The sequence below is a fragment of the Coptis chinensis genome, chromosome 3, assembly GCF_015680905.1.
Source record: "Coptis chinensis isolate HL-2020 chromosome 3, ASM1568090v1, whole genome shotgun sequence".
Taxonomy (NCBI): Eukaryota; Viridiplantae; Streptophyta; class Magnoliopsida; order Ranunculales; family Ranunculaceae; genus Coptis; species Coptis chinensis.
This window is the reverse complement of record NC_141458.1, coordinates 120,963,604-120,980,133: the sequence shown is the minus strand read 5'-3', so window position 1 is coordinate 120,980,133 and position 16,530 is coordinate 120,963,604.

The following is a 16,530-nucleotide window of genomic DNA, read 5'->3' as shown; positions in this document are numbered from 1 at the left end:
AATGTTTTGTGTTTATTTAGATTGATTTAGAGAAGAGATTAAGCGCTCCGCTCTGATACCATGTAGAATTAAATAATCAATCAAAGAGACAAAATACAAGATTTATAGTGGTTCGGTGCTAATGCGGCAGCCTATGTCCACGGGAGAAGAAAAGGTTTTATTGCTTGATTAATTTCTTAGGGTTCCATTACAGAGATATATATAGGCATAACACAAGTGCACAAAATCGTCTCTTGTTTCTAAGAATGGAGTCTTCCCTTGAATAGAAACACCAATATCGGTCGAACTTGTCATGAACCGACTGAGCGTGCATACGCCTTCATTATGTGCAACTGAAGTGCGCACGCGCTGTCTCTTTCTTCTCCCACAGCAAAATATGTGAGCTTAACTCTAAACATCTCTCTTGATCTTCACCCAAAGTGCCAGAAGTTATTTCCATTGATCTTTACAAAGCAAATACTACAACTGAAAAGCAATACCAAAGACAGAAATCAGCAAGCAAGATATATAATATTAAACTCTATCCCTGTGTTTCTTATTATATTGGTGTGATTTGGAAGTGGAACTTGAATTTGGGAATAAGAAGGCGCACGTGTCATAATACGGGAGTGCACCATGCAATATCTTAGCCTGATCAACTTTGGTCCAACTAATTTGACCGAAGGCCCAAGTAGTGCCCAACAGTAGAGAAAACAGATCTTTCACTCGTAGCCAGGTCCCTATTATATCATTCTTAACCCATGCCCATTCCATTGTTCCATTCTAACTTTGTAAGTGCTCTTTTAAGTTTTAACTGAGGGCTGGGATGAGAGTGTATTGGACTTGTCGCCTTTTCATTAGGGCATCACCAATGGAGCTCCTATATGAGCTATTGTCAGTTTTTCACAAGTATTCCGTGTTTTTTTGAAAAATATTCGTTTAAAAACTGAGAAGATGAAGATAAGTTTTATATCTGTTTTAAACCCGAGATTTCGTTTAAAACTAGTATTTAATGATTAAAACCCATTTTAAATCCTCTAAAATTGTTTCAATTGGTACTTGCCAATTTGTTGTAGTGTTGAGGCAAGAAATTCTTAAATATCATATGTAGAATAACGATTTTTAAAACTTTTAGTTTGAAATATGCTACATTTTCACTATATTTTCATTTGTGATTTTTTTTAATCATAGACAAACAAAATTCTCATGTCTAATGTCTATCGTTATTATTTTTTTTCCCTCCGTTTTTATTGTATTTTTTACGTTTTGAATCCGTTTTCCATTTGATACCCATTTATTTTGCCAATGTTATTTTACACACTATTTTTTCCTCTTTTTCCTTGCGAACTGTTGTTGAAAGGACAATCGGTATCTTGAAGAAGTGATTTGCTTATCTAAGGCATCCAGCTTTCCACGACCCCAAGACACACACAAAGGTAATCCTTGCATGTTGTGCATTGCACAATTTTTTGCGAGAAGAAGATCCTAACAGTACTTTGAGTGATGAGGAGCTCAGTGGTGAGGAGGAAGAGGATGACAACACTCTTAATGCTCCAAATATGAATATTGATATGCAACCAGCCACTGGGTGGACTAATTTTAGGGATGAGTTGTCAATTGCAATGTGGGAAGATAACGATGTGGAGTAATCGTGGTTAAGATTGTGTAATAAACATTATGATTTTAGTAGGGTGTTTTTGTAATAGACATTATGACTTTATTATGGTGTTCTTGTTTTGTTGGATAATGGTTTAACTACTTATAATATTTTATTGTCTCGGCCTTCTTTTACGGCTTTGTATTTTTATTGATATATAATATTGTTTATTGATTATGTTTGTTTGCTATGTTCATTGTTGGTTTATTGCTTCAAACTAGGTATGGTAGGTGGTGTGAGTACTCCTTTGAATGGTGTTGACAATAGAAAATGGAAGAGATCAGCCCAAATTAGATGATTTCCCAACATGGAAACCATTTTGGTAGAGGTATTGTTAGAGGAGTTAGCTAATGGGGGCAGGAGGGCTGATAATGGGTGGAGGAAAGACAGCTTGAAGTGTACTGCTGATGAAATCAATTCACGACTTGGCATGAATCTTGTATCTGACAATGTAAGATCAAGGTTGAAAATAATGAAGGCTGCTTGGGTAGTTGCCAAACATGCAGTCGATGCTAGTGGGTATATTTTCTTTGTAAATTTTTGGGGTGTCGTATTGATTGATATATTGTAGGATATAGGCTCATCCTGGGGCAAGTAGTCTTAAGCAGAAGATGTTTCCCTTCTATGATGAATGTTGTATTCTTTTTAATTTGGGAATGACCATGCAACTAGAGAAGGGGTAATACTGGGTTCGATGATATGGAAACAGATTCGGGAGGTTAGCTGATTTTGAAGTAAATAGAGTTGATTTTTGTGCATCTAACTTGTTATGAAATTAACTTTTTGTTTCTATAACTTGTTTAGATAATATTGAAGAAACCCAAGGAGGTGGGGGTGATGCACCTAAAGTTGCTGAGAGCGAAGCTGATGGTGCTGCTACTTCTCAAACTGAGAGTGTTCAGAATACCACTACACCTACTGCCAAGAAATCTAGGAAGTCTCGGTTCTTTGAGGATATACCCAAACCCCTTTCGTTTAAGGTGTTCACTGATGCGGTAGTTGAATTAGCCAAGGCCTTGAAACCACCAGAACCTGTACCAGTAGTAGTTGCCCCAAAGCCAATAGAATTGTTGAAGGATGTTTTGCATTCTCTTCCGGATATGAATCCGGAACTTTACCTAAGGTCACTTGACTTGCTGGCAGTTGATTTGCCACTAATGGAGGTCTTCTTGGGCCTTGAAGAGGATATCAAGGCTGGTTGGTTGTTTAGGAAGCTACACCAAGCAGGTCTTTGAGCCGACCTTGTTAAAAAGGTTTTATGTTGGCAAGTTGCAACTATATTTTGGTTATTACTTTGTTTTTTATTTATTTATGTTAAGTGGACTTGTTGTTAACTATATTTTGCAACTATATTTTAAGTGGACTTGTTGTTAACTATATAGGTCTTTTTGCAACTATATGTTGGGTATTACTATTACTATGATATATTATCGTTAAGTGTGTGTGTGGTGGTGTGAAGTGTGGAGGAGTGGTGAAGTATGGAGGAATGGTGGAGTGGTGAAGTGTGTGTGTGTGTGTGTATGTGTGTGTGCTGCTGTTGCTGGTGGAGTGGTGAAGTGTGTGTGTGTGGTGTGTTGCTGGTGGTGGTGTATGGTGTAGTTTAGTAGTTGTCAATTGCTGCTGGTGCTAGTGGTGGTGGCTGCTGCTGGAACATGCCACACACAAATTTTGTCGGAGTTTGCCAGAGTTGTAGATCAGTAACAATAGATTTTCTGGTAGTTTTGAGTTTGTCAGAGTTGGAATGAGTGCTGAGTTGTAGATGAGTGCTGAGTGTGCTGTGTGTGCTGAGTGCTGAGTGTGCTGAGTGCTGAATGTAGATGAGTGTTGAGTGCTGAGTGTTGAGTGTGATGTGTGTGCTATGTGTCTCTGAGAGTGTGAGAGGAGTGTCTGGCCGAGTGTCTTGAGAGTGTAGAGAGTGTGTTGCGGCCGAGTGCAGAAAGTGTCTTTGAAGTGTGTGTAGAGAGTGTCTTTGAGTGTCTTGAGAGTGTGTTGTGTGTGCTGAGTGTGTAGAGTGTGCTAAGTGCTGAGAGTGTGCTGAGTGCAGAGAGTGTGCTGAGTCAGGAGTTATTTGATCCATGAGATAACTCCTACAAGTCAGGACAGAACCAGTTTGAAACAAAACTTTGGACCTTGTTACTGCTGGTTTCATTATCTGGGAGGGTTTTTTTACCTTCCTTTTTGCAGCTTGTGCTTCCCTTTTGTCACGACAAAAAGGGCAAATGGTTCATACATAGTTATTTAAATTGGGTTTTGAGTATGACCCTTATGCATTGACAACGTTAGTTGATATGTATGCAAAATGGTTCATACACAGTTTTTTAAATTGGGTTTTGAGTATGACCCTTATTATAACACCCCGTTTATTTTCTTTGTTTTCCCTATTTATTAGGGTTTAAAAAAATATAATAATATTAAAAAGAAAAGAAAAGGATAAAGATAAAATAAGATAAGATAAAAACGTAGAAGAGTTAGAGGGGTTTGGTTACAACCGAACTCTCCCTTTTTGTTGGTTTTTTCTGGTTTTTGAAAAAAAGAAAAGAAAAACAGAGAGAGACGTGCAAGAGAAAAGGAGAAGGAGTGTTTACTGGGGGATAGTGCTTGAGTGGAGAGAGAGAGAGTTTTACTCAAAGAAGAAATTGAGGTTTCTTGCTGGGGGATTTGCTGGCAACAAGAGCGTATCACGAGTGGTTTTTAAGTAAAACTATATGAATTGTGTAATGTTATTGATGTGAAGTGTGACTGTGAATAATATTAATAAATGATGGTGATTTCTACGTGATTGCGAAATGACTATAACTTGATATGTTATTACGAAAATATTAATGACTTGTGATAGTCTGAGATCTATGGTTATGCACGCAGAAACTTTATGACATAATGATGTCATATGAATGACTACCCTTGATATAGGTATTATGATAAGTGGTATTTCCCGAATATGCGGGACGAACCAGGTTATATCAATTAGACTTAAATGTCTTAAATGAGGTTTGGTTATGAATGGAAATTTGACTGGCTGAAATAAATCATTTTATTGTGATGTCTAACTCTGTTTTGCAGGAGGGTAGGATCTATTAATCTTTTCTGCAGGGACGTAAATATCCTACCCTAAGACGACGTGTTGGCTTAAAGGTAAGATATACCAAACTCATATTTAATTAGGTTATCATATGTGCATTTAATAAATGGAATGTAAGTGGTATTTATGTTGTGAGTTATTTTGGAAAGTGGGAATGATGAGTACTGTTATATTAGATTCTTGGAATTTTATATTAGGGGTGAAATCTTACTTGGGAAGAAACTACACGCCGTTTTTGGAAAACGGAACTATATTGTCTTCCAAGTTGAAATGGTTGGTAATGTTATATTTATTCATTTGAAAGATTATTATATATATTTTGTTGTCAGTCTACTCATACCAGCAAATTCAATTTGCTGACCCATGCTTGCTTTGTTTTGCAACGTGGGTGTGTTCTTGGGAACATAGATGGTGGAGTGCAGTGGATGAAGACACGTGACTTGGATTTGCTCTTGGAGTCTTCTGGTTTAAGTTTTTCGAAAGTGTACGGTTTTGAATTGAAAAAGATGTAATAGAGTTGGTTAGTAAAAATTTTATTTGTAAATGAAGTGTTGTTCTTTCAGTTTTAATTTGATCTCAAATTTTAATATCGTGGTTGATAATATGTTAGTGGGTTTTGTTTCACTCCGGGTTTCCAGATGATTGAATATCAGTTTTAATTTTTCTGGAAATTTGGGGTGTGACAGTTTGGTATCAGAGCTTAGGTTAGCCTAGAATGAGAAAGTCTAGGTGATCCTCGGATTGTGGTAATGGGTGGTAAGAGTGATTTTTTTTTTTTTTTTTTGTGTTAAGTTCCGATGTTGTTTTCATGTTTGCTTTGTTCTCATTTTGGATTTTGGTCTTATACATTGTTTTAAAGGGTGGTGCATCTCATTATGTGGTTTGTATCTATTTATGTCTACATATAAGATTATACGATATTGTATACGTGTATTCCTTTTAAGGTGTGTATACTTGGGTATACATTTATATCTTTTTTAATATTTGTTTACTATGACCTTTGGGTGCAAGCTATAAATAACGTGTTTAATTAATTTTGCTGGCATGTTTTAGATTATTTCTTGAAGCTTAGTTGTTAGGATATAATCCATTAACTTTAGAGTCTTTGAAGATTTATTGTTTGGTGTAGTGTTTGCTTGGTTGATCTACTCTCTTTCCTAGAATCTCGGGACGAGATTCCATTAAGGTGTGTATATTATAACACCTCGTTTATTTTCTTTGTTTTCCCTATTTATTAGGGTTTAAAAAAAATATAATAATATTAAAAAGAAAAGAAAATGATAAAGATAAAATAAGATAAGATAAAAACGTGGGAGAGTTAGAGGGGTTTGGTTACAACCGAACTCTCCCTTTTTGTTGGTTTTTTCTGGTTTTTGAAAAAAAGAAAAGAAAAACAGAGAGAGACGTGCAAGAGAAAAAGAGAAGGAGTGTTTACTGGGGGAGAGTGCTTGAGTGGAGAGAGAGAGAGAGTTTTACTCAAAGAAGAAATTGAGGTTTCTTGCTGGGGGATTTGCTGGCAACAGGAGCGTATCACGAGTGGTTTTTAAGTAAAAGTATATCAATTGTGTGATGTTATTGATGTGAAGTGTGACTGTGAATAATATTAATAAATTATGGTGATTTCTATGTGATTGCGAAATGACTATAACTTGATATGTTATTACGAAAATATTAATGACTTGTGATAGTCTGAGATCTATGGTTATGCACGCAGAAATTTTATAACGTAATGATGTCATATGAATGACTACCCTTAATATAGGTATTATGATAAGTGATATTTCCCGAATATGCGGGACGAACCAGGTTATATCAATTAGACTTAAATGTCTTAAATGAGGTTTGGTTATGAATGGAAATTTGACTGGCAGAGATAAATCATTTTATTGTGATGTCTAACTCTGTTTTGCAGGAGGGTAGGATCTATTAATCTTTTCTGCAGGGACGTAAATATCCTACCCTAAGACGACATGTTGGCTTAAAGGTAAGGTATACCAAACTCATATTTAATTAGGTTATCATATGTGCATTTAATAAATGGAATGTAAGTGGTATTTATGTTGTGAGTTATTTTGGAAAGTGGGAATGATGAGTACTGTTATATGAGATTCTTGGAATTTTATATTAGGGGTGAAATCTTACTTGAGAAGAAACTACACGCCGTTTTTGGAAAACGGAACTATATTGTCTTCCAAATTGAAATGGTTGGTAATGTTATATTTATTCATTTGAAAGATTATTATATATATTTTGTTGTTAGTCTACTCATACCAGCAAATTCAATTTGCTGACCCATGTTTGCTTTGTTTTGCAACATGGGTATGTTCTTGGGAACATAGATGATGGAGTGCAGTGGATGAAGACACGTGACTTGGATTTGCTCTTGGAGTCTTATGGTTTAAGTTTTTCGAAAGTGTACGGTTTTGAATTGGAAAAGATGTAATAGAATTGGTTAGTAAAAAATTTATTTGTAAATGAAGCGTTGTTCTTTCAGTTTTAATTTGATCTTAGATTTTAATATCGTGGTTGATAATATGTTAATGGGTTTTGTTTCACTCCGGGTTTTCAAATGATTGAATATCAGTTTTAATTTTTCTGGAAATTTGGGGTGTGACACTTATCCATGAGAACTAGTCTTGGCACTAGTAGCTTGATCCACAGACACACTCAGAGATCACTCAGTCATTTGGTTCCAAATCTTGTCCATTCCGAAATTGAGTTACCCAACCATCCAAGCTGACATAAGTAATTTTCTGACAGAGTTAGCTCCTCCACTGTCTTCTCTATTTCTATGGATGCGGACACAGCTTCCTCTGCTCTCTTCAAAGCCATCTCTTTCTCCAAATCCAAAGAAGAATACTCGGCCACTTCGATTTCTATGCTCTCTTCCTCTGCTCTCTTCAAAGCCATCTCTATTTCTATGGACATATCATATATGTTGTTAGTAAAAATCATATTTAGCGTATATAGGCATATAGCAAGTGACCACTGATATCATATTTAGCATATTTAGCAAGTGACCACTAATATCATATATAGTTGTGTTTTCATTTATTTTATGCATGTGGCTTGCATTATTTATATATATAATTGTTTTCTATGGCCTTTTGTATGTTGTAAAAATAATTGTATGTTCTATGGCCATTTTCTAATATGATCACAGGAATGGAAAAACTTGTGTGTTACGTAGTATTCGAGGGAAAGAATCGCGGAGTGTACACAAATTGGGATGACTGTAAAGCCCAGGTGAATGGTTATAGTAACGCAGATTACTATGGATGTAAGTCCGTAGAAGAAGCTGAACATAGATTGGCCACTCACCTTCAGCGTAAGATGTCTTCGGAATCCATTATTCGTAGGTGCACACGACCTCCCCAAGTGCTAGCTTCTCACGTTCCACATGCACCTCACATAGAAGTTCTATATGCACCCATCGAAGAGACCAAATTGACAAATTCACAACCTCCCCAAGTGCTAGCTTCTCACGTTCCGCATGCACCTCACATAGAAGTTCCATATGCACCTCACATAGAAAATATGAGAGGTCATATAGCTGAGCAATGCGATGATTGGGTCTACGTCCGCTACTTAATTGGTCATGGTGTTTTTAGTTATTTTAATTGCTGTAATGATCAAATTACTATTCGTCTTGTAGTTGTACTAGTCTGATATGTCTGTGGAGTCTTCTAATTAAATTTATGTTTATGTGGCTGTAACGACATTTGGACCAAGTTTGTTTTACTAATTATCCTAATGCACTTTCTTAACTTGTCATTGTTTTAAGTATATTAACTAAATTTGTATGCTTATTAATTAGATATGGCAATGCGATGGACAATGTTCTTATCGATATATTCCATGACGAGCTACTTCTAGGTCATAAGAATGAGAACGGATTTCTTCCAATATGAAAAGAGCATGCAAGATAAACACTCCAAAACACATTTACATTTGGTATCGACTTGACTATTAGTCATGTAACTCAGCGAGTGAAGACTTTACGATGGATGACACACGATATTGCTAGTGTAACTATGCAACAGGGGTTTGAATGGAGTTATGAAGAACATAAGATCATAGCTAGAAATGAGGTTTGGGATCAAGCCATAGCACGTGATCCGAGTATGGGAAAGTATAGAAATAAAATTTATCCAAGGCACAATGACATTTTATATGTGTTTGGATAACAATGGTTGTTAAGGTGTATTGCACTTTGACTTTATTTTATGGTTGTTTCAAAAGACACTATTACTATTAATGTTGAGTTGTATTGTTTTTTAATTATCTTTATTTTGTATTTTAGTTTTAGTTTTTTTTTAGACTATTGAGTTTGAAAACAAAAAAAAAAATCCAAAAAGTTGAAAAATTATTTGTCATGGGAAAAAAAACCATATAAACAAACACTGGTAAAATTGGCAAATCCCATATTTTCCCACCAGAAATTTTTGCAAACAAACACTGGCAAACTGAAATTTTCCCACTACAAATTAGCCTGGCAAAACTCTAGTGGGAAAATGCTGGCAAATCTAATATTTTACCACTAGAGGTTTGCCACTAAACAAACACACCCTTAGTGAGAGAGATGACGTGGGTATGAAAGTATGTTTTTGGCTAGCTTGGCTTTGGGTTAAGAGAAATGGCAGTAAAGACTTGCTTTTGAGTTGCCATGCTAACTCTTGGTCTTTGGATTCCTACCCAACATGTGGTTGGTGTCTTCTAATCCAAATTCAAGTCTTTTGCAAATGACATCCCACGTTAATTAAAACTTTAGGATTATAATTTGTTTATTTTTATTTGTTTTTCTTGAACCGGCTGGTTTTTATGACCCCAAACGGTTTTGGGTCAGGAAATGCCCTCTTAGGATTTTAGGAACCGGAGAGTGTATTAGCAGGACCCTAAGCAAAATGTCTGTACTGAACAAAAAAGAAAAGGTACAAATCAGAAGGGTTTCATGTAATCCATTGATAGTACCAGACTACCAGTGTACCACTATAGATTGTTAATCAAATCTAAACCAAACTAGGGACACTCCCATTTTGGTAATCTTCGGGTTTTCTCATGGTACACCACTTGCATATCATATGTAGTCCCACAGAATATGTTTGGCCACCCGACCTGCCGTGAAGTTTGCTTCCCTCCAAGCAGGGCTTAACTTACAATATTCCAAGTTAACCTTGCATAGTTGCATTTTTCTAATCTTTGTTTCATGCACCATGAAACTTTAGCTCCACTAATGAGTATGAATTGCATCAGCCAAATCCGACTCAACACACCAAAGCTTAATGTCACTAATTAAATTGGTTTGTTTTCATTTAGATCATTATATACTTAGGGTTAACTAGTATTACCCCCCTACTAGAGGAGCCAATTAGAATTTCCCTCTTACTAGATGGGGAAATTAAGGTTTTTCCCCTGGGGTACACAAAAAAAAAGTCAATTTGGGTTGACCGTGTTTTTTTCGTGTGTATTTGGGGGGAGACCCTAATTTCCCATCTAGGGGATCCTAATTGGCTCATCTAGTGGGGGGTAATATTCGTTAACCCTATATTTTATTGGATGATCAGCACAAGTTAGCGAATCTGCCGGCCCAGATGAAAGTTGAGCCGATTGTACAGTTTCAACTTCTAAACATAATCTTACTTTCAGCTTGTTGTCCTGAATGTAATGTTTTTACCTTTGAATGAATACAATCAGGCAGTTATCGAAAAAAAAAAAGAACATAATCCGAACAATAGAGTCGTCTTACATTCATTAAGGCTGAGTCCAATGGTTTGGTGCCTGAAAACACCAAATCACAATAGTACAGTAGATAGGTTAAGAGGGATGGCGTTTAGGTGCCCAATGGGTTTTAGCGTAAACAGTAAAACAATTTTATTTTTTTCGATTCTAGCCGCCATTGGCAATGGCGGGTGCAAAATACTTTATTTTTTGTCTTTTTTCGATTTTTCGATTATAGCCGCCACTGTGATAGGCGTGTAGATTTATTTGGAAATTAAATCGATTTATTTGGAAATTCTAGCCGCTACACACAAAGGCGTGTAGATTTATTTCTTTGGACGCCACTCGTTCTGGTGTGCAGAGCATACGCTATATCGTTAAAATTGGCGATATACATAGCGAAACTTATACCGATAGCGTTGGCGGGTTAGCATTTTGACGCATCATTGGATAACAATTTTCGTAATATTTGATGTTTTGCCGCACCATTGGACTTAGCCTAAGATATCTGGAATTGCCTAGTCCAGTAGTATACTTATTTTTAGGGCATTATCAATGTGCTGCTAAAAAAATGGTGACATCAGCATTTTAGCTCGGTCAAAATTGCTAAAACCAGTTTATGACAAACGCATTTTTTCGATATTTTTTGTTTCTATTTCGGACGACAGAACTTGTCCCATGCATTTCAATTTTTTTCTATTAAAAAAAAAAACAAACAAACAAACATTGAAACGACAAAACTTGACCCATTCAAAAAATGATGATGAAATTTTTTATTACAACTGTTTTAATTTTTTATTAAAAAAACTATTGAAAAACTTCTGGACGGCAAAAATTGACTTGTCCAACATCTGAACGGCTAAAGTTGTCTCGTGCGAGTGACTATTAAATTTTTGAGTATTTTGGTCAAGAATTTAACAATTACTGAAATAGAAACAGGTGTTTGGCAGTGCATTGGTAAACAATATTGCTAGAAAAATTGCTACCTATCACATTGGCAATCAGAAATAGCAGCATGTTAATGATTTTTTTTTGAAAAGTTAAGCTGGGATTAAAGCTGGCCCTCACCTGTTTTATTGATAATCAACTTATTACATATGGAGTTCCTGAGGCATCATCCTCATACATACCTTCTCTAAGAATATAGTCACATAGCTTCTCTTTTAGCATCATCCTCATCACCTCATCCTCATACATACCTTCTCTAACAGTATAGTCACATACCTTCTCTTTTGGCATCATCCTCATATATACCATTTGGCAGCACGTTAATGATGCTCTTATACCGTTATATGTTCATAGTAAATTTATATTTTCCAAAATGTTGTTCTTTGTAGTTCATAAATAATGGTATAGCTACATGGGCCAAAAGAGTTCGGGGTGGGCGGGTAAGATATAGGTCCTAACTCCTAATGATGATGCTAATTGAACCTGACAAATCAGTGTAACCTAATAAAACAGCTTCAAATGAGAAAACAAAAACGAAAACACATAAAATTCAGAAAATGATATAGAACAAACGCACAACCATACAAATCCATCACTACTCACTAGTCGATTATCTCTACCTACGTAACTTTGTAACGTACCTATTTTTTTACCTCTTTTTAAATTGAAAAAACTGCGTTGTATGCTATATTTTATTTGTTTTTCTCCAAGTAAAACCAAAATAAATATTGGCTGCTGCTCAAGTACACGGTACACCCCTCATTAATTATATATATATATTTTTTTTATTATATTTTTCTATAATTAATTATAGATTTCAATCAAGGTATTTTCTGTTCAAGTATGTAATATACATTAATTCTTTATATTTTTACTTTTTATATTCTGGTCAAATCTGGTCAAATATGTAAGGGAAGCATGAAGGGCATGTAACAAGCATTTTTCTAAGGAAAATACAGTTTTCCTTAATGGATGTCAAGACAACTTTTCTTAATGGAAGTTTTGAGGAAACCATCTATATGAAACAACCAGAAGGATTCATTGAAAAGGGTCAAGAGCATCTTGTTTGTAAGCTTAAACAATCCATTTATGGACTTAAAACAAGCTTCTAGATCTTGGAACATTCGTTTTGATAAGGTAATCCAATCTTATGGATTCGATCAAAGCCTAGACGAATCTTGTGTGTACAAGAATTTTGATGGGATCGTAGTGGTATTTCTTGTCCTTGGGAGTTCCTCTATCAAAGGATATGTGTCCGAAGACACCAAAAGAGATAGAGGACATGAAAGTGGTTCCTTATGCTTCGGCTGTAGGAAGCTTAATGTACGATATGCTATGCACGAGGCCAGACATCTGCTTTGATGTTGGCATGGTTAGCAAATATCAGAAGAAACCAAGACAAGGGCACTGAACTGCGGTAAAACATATTCTGAAGTAACTAAAAAGGACTAAGGATTATATGTTAGTATACCGTGCATATAGTTTGGTTCTCTTAGGGTATACAGATTATGTTTTTAAGTCGGATAGGGACAAGAGTAAGTCTACCTCAGGTTGTGTGTTTACCTTGGGAGGTGGAGCCATAGTATGGAGGAGTATCAAGCAGAAATGTGTGTCTGACTCCACCATGCAAAAGGCTGCGATATGTGGTACCACCGAACCCTAAAGAGGCGCTTTGGTTCAAACTTTTGTTGGACTTGCCAGTTGGTACCTGGTTTACCTATGAGTATCACATTTTATTATGATAACACTGGTGCGGTATCTAACTCGAAGGAATCACGAGCCCATAAAACAAGTAAATATATTGAGCGCAAGTACCACCTGATACGATCAATCGTAAAAAGAGGAGATGTTACTGTTACCAAGATAGCATCAGAAGACAACCGGGCTGACCCCTTTACAAAGAGCTTACCGGCTAAGTCTTTTGACAGGCATGTTGAGGGGATGGGAATCAGATGCTTGGCAGCATAGCTTTAAGTATAAGTGGGAGATTTGTTAGTAGTATACTAAAAAGCAATGATTTGAGTATAAGTGAGAGATTGATAGGGTTATATACTAAAAACATTACTTTTGAATTAACTCTAATTTTTTATATTTTGAATGAGAATCATATGGGCAAATGTTATGCATATTATATATGTTATTAGTTATATGCATACGTCTAATACTTTATGTTGTAGATGATATGGTGTGTGGTGACACACAGAAGATCATATCATCAGTACCTTATAAAGTATAAGTAAACGTTCACAACCTAGATGGATTTGGACAAACCATTAGTATGATTGTAGTATAATCTGGTATTAGTCTATCTTGACTACATGATTACACTAGTACACTTTGTATGTATTGAACAGGACAAAGTGAGATTGTTTCTCTTTATACTGACTATATAAGAGAACAAACACTTCTGTTATTATGGATGTTTGTCCTCTTAATCCGGATATAATAATGGGCACTTACGTGCATTGTACATTGTTTTAAATTATCAATGAGTGAGATTCATTTGTGAATCAACAAACTCGATGTATTGGGTAATAACATTGTATGTAAGGTGTGTTGTTGATTATAGAAGGAATTCGTGACCCGCAAGAAGTTGGGTTGATGATGTCCCCTTGAGGAGCTCATAAGGATTGTCATGTAAACCCTGCAGGTGGATTTAATCCGACATGACAATGAGGTTGAGTGGTACTACTCAAGGACATAAGAAGTTGATTAATGTAGTTGTCAGTAACTTGACTTAATCAACGGGCATTCGATATCTTAACACGGGGAGATCAATAAGCATATAATATGGAGCCCATAAACCTAATACACGTAATTTGGGATTAGGGCGGTAGTGCAACAATGACCTTTAGTGGAATAAGCCATTTGTTGACAGACTTGGGTCGTGTGTTCTAGGCGAACATGGGAAACCCAAGCCCGTCAGGAGACCTAACCCTAATTTCTCCTCATGGTCCCTATTATAGCATATATAAAGAAACCCTTCTTCTCTGGCCGAAATACTGATTGATTGCTCAAGAAAAGTGAGTTCCAAAATTCGGTTCCAACTTTGTGAGTGAGAGAGGCCAATAGAGAAAGAAAGGGCTAGAAGATCGTTACCCACACAACGTCCGTTCTAAGAATATGAATACAACAGAAGATCAAGAGGTTGTTGATTCGTAGAGCTTGGATTCTCAGAGATATCACAGCTGATCAAAGGTATGATTTCTAATCAAAATCGTGAACACCCCTTATTCTGCTGCGCATGGGTTTTCACTGTTTGTAGTCGATTACATAAAACCATAACGGTTCCTACACCCCAGACCTCTGGTATTATCACCCAAAGGTTTTACCGACTTTGCTAGTTGACACCTGCATAACTTAGCATTCTTAGAGTATATACAATACAAAATACAAAGTAATATGAATATAACCTTTACAATTCAATTAGTGAGGATATACAACACAATTACCTTCGGGGAAGAATGCGTAGTAGTTGCCAAAATGCTAGTCGGATTAAATATTCTGCTACAAACGAAAAAACAAACGCCAAAAAAGGAAAATAAAACTCAGGCACAAATTAAAGCAGCACACCACCTAAAAAAAAAAAAAAAAAAATCTTTATAGTGTTAAGAAAAGGAAGACTGAGACGTTAGTGAAAAAGAGAGAGAGAGGCGGCAGATTTGATCTCGGTGGAGAACGATGGAAATTTCTCTCTTTACCCTAAATTAGAGAAAAGGGATACAATGGAACCGTTTGTTGCTTAGAGATGCAGCACACTACTTGAGCTCACTTGAAAGTGCCATGTCACAACTTGTGAAATACAATGTTAACCGTTAACACCAAACATTTTTATTAGATAGAATATTCTTAATCAAGAGGTCCATTGAAGATCGAATCTCTCGCAGATGGATACACAAATACCACCTTGACTCCTTGATTGACGGAACATCAATAACACGTAATTTGTACACCTTATCAAAGAAATACGAAATATCAATTTTCATTGTCGGCCATAATGTTTCAAGAACAATTCCCTTGACCTGAGGTGCCAAGCAACTAAAAAAGCTGCTGGTAGGCTACAATTTTTAAGTTCCAAAAATTATAGGTTCACACACCCAAAAAGGATGTCACAAAAATCACTCTGATCCAAGGATACATTATGTTGTACATGGCCACTTGGGGTTAGGAATTAGAAAAGAGACGAGGACATAATGAATAGGAACTACCAAGACGTGTTAGATATTGTCTTGAAGGAAAGATTTTGCCCCTTCAAATGGTGCAAAAATGCTTCAGCATGCAACACTCACATGATTCAATGGTAATAGCAGACTAATATGCACTCAAACAAACTACTCTTCTAAAACAACAACACAACTCTCTCTGGCGGTTTTAAAGGAGAAGAAAAAGAACTCGGTTTAGGGTTTGTTAATACTGTATTTTGATATGGACGTAAGTCCTATTTACACAGGGAACAAGTTGGTTTAGTTTCCAAAACAGTATAGGAAACCTAACTAAAACATGGTGGAGAAGCAAAAAATAGTTTAGGGAATTGGCCAAGCCCACTAACATATCACACCTAAACCCAAACCCAAGCCCAAGCCGACACGATTCGGTGTGGGAGGGCGTGCGCGAGTGTGGATGTGTATGCGGTCCCTCCTAACACAAAAACATTTGTACCTAAAGGGCATGCTCCAAAATTAGTAGTTTCTTACCAATGTGGAACTACCAAAAACACAAAGTGAAGAGAAACACTCAATGATTTTTTTCTCCACTTTGCACACACATAAGTATTTTGAAATATAAAACAAGAAATTCCAACACATTATTCAACTGAAGCTTTGTCAAGGAGATGAGAGTATGAGATAGTTCGTGAAATCAAGATAAGGCTTCATCATGCATGTTTTTAGGCTCAAATGCTTTAACTGAGAAGCTTTACCTTGAGGAAGTAGATGACAGGAGTAATTGTATAGTTCACAACTTTGGGGAACGTATGAAAAGTTTAGATGAAAATTCTTCAATCTACTTTGTAACTGCAAAACTAACCCACCAATCGATATGATTAGAAGACTCACTCCTTGAGCTATATAACAGACTTTGAACGTGAATACAGAACATGTGCAGTGGCAATATCACACTAAAAAAAAATGTATAGAGATAATTTTGTAAT